The sequence below is a fragment of the Bactrocera latifrons genome, unplaced genomic scaffold (genome assembly GCF_001853355.1).
Source record: "Bactrocera latifrons isolate USDA-ARS-PBARC rearing strain unplaced genomic scaffold, ASM185335v1 scaffold_23, whole genome shotgun sequence".
NCBI lineage: Eukaryota > Metazoa > Arthropoda > Insecta > Diptera > Tephritidae > Bactrocera > Bactrocera latifrons.
Genome location: NW_017535852.1, coordinates 2,011,262 through 2,012,083, shown reverse-complemented (window position 1 = coordinate 2,012,083; position 822 = coordinate 2,011,262).

The window sequence follows — 822 nt, the reverse complement described above, 5'->3', positions numbered from 1 at the left end:
GAGAAAAAAGTTCTAAAGCTTGCACAGTGAGATGGGTTTACGTACTAATCTAAAGTTTTAAAAATACATTTTTAAAAAATATTCGTTTAAATRTTCAGTTAAAATAATCTACGCTAATTTTCGTGAAGATATCTTGTCAAAAAAAAAAGTTTTCCTTACAACGATTTAATTCTGATATTTTACTCTGTATGACAACTATATGCTATAGTAGTCCAATGTCGGCGGYTCTGACAAGCGGACAGGTTCTTGGAGAAAAAAGAGCGTGAGCAAAACTTTAGACCGATACCTCAAAAACTGAAAGACTGATTCGTGTATATGCTATACGAGTACAGACATACGGACGGACATGGCTAAAAYGACTCAGCTCGTCGGGCTGATCCTTTATAAAAAGGTGCGTTCCAAAGTAAACAGTGCCCCCAGGTGGCGCCATATATAAAATATGTATGTCGACTGATGCGTTAGAATCTGCTATCTTTATCGTTTGTCTACTGAGAATTTCATGCCATTTCATGGATTGGATGTGAAGTGAAGTTATTGCGTTTTAAGTGCCAGTATGTTTGTGTTATCGGTGCGGAAATGAACTTCGAACAAAAAATTAAATAAAATTGGTAAAACTTTTACCGAAAGGTTTCAATTGATGAAACAAGTTTACGGCCATGATTGCCTATCCCGTASCTGAGTGCACGAGTAGTTTCAACGTTTTCAAAGCGGTCGTAAGGACATAAATGACGATCAACATGTGAGCCAATCAAAATCCGTGATCACCGGAAATTACATCTAAACTGTGCATAAATTCATCAAAAATCAGCCGAAATCATCATT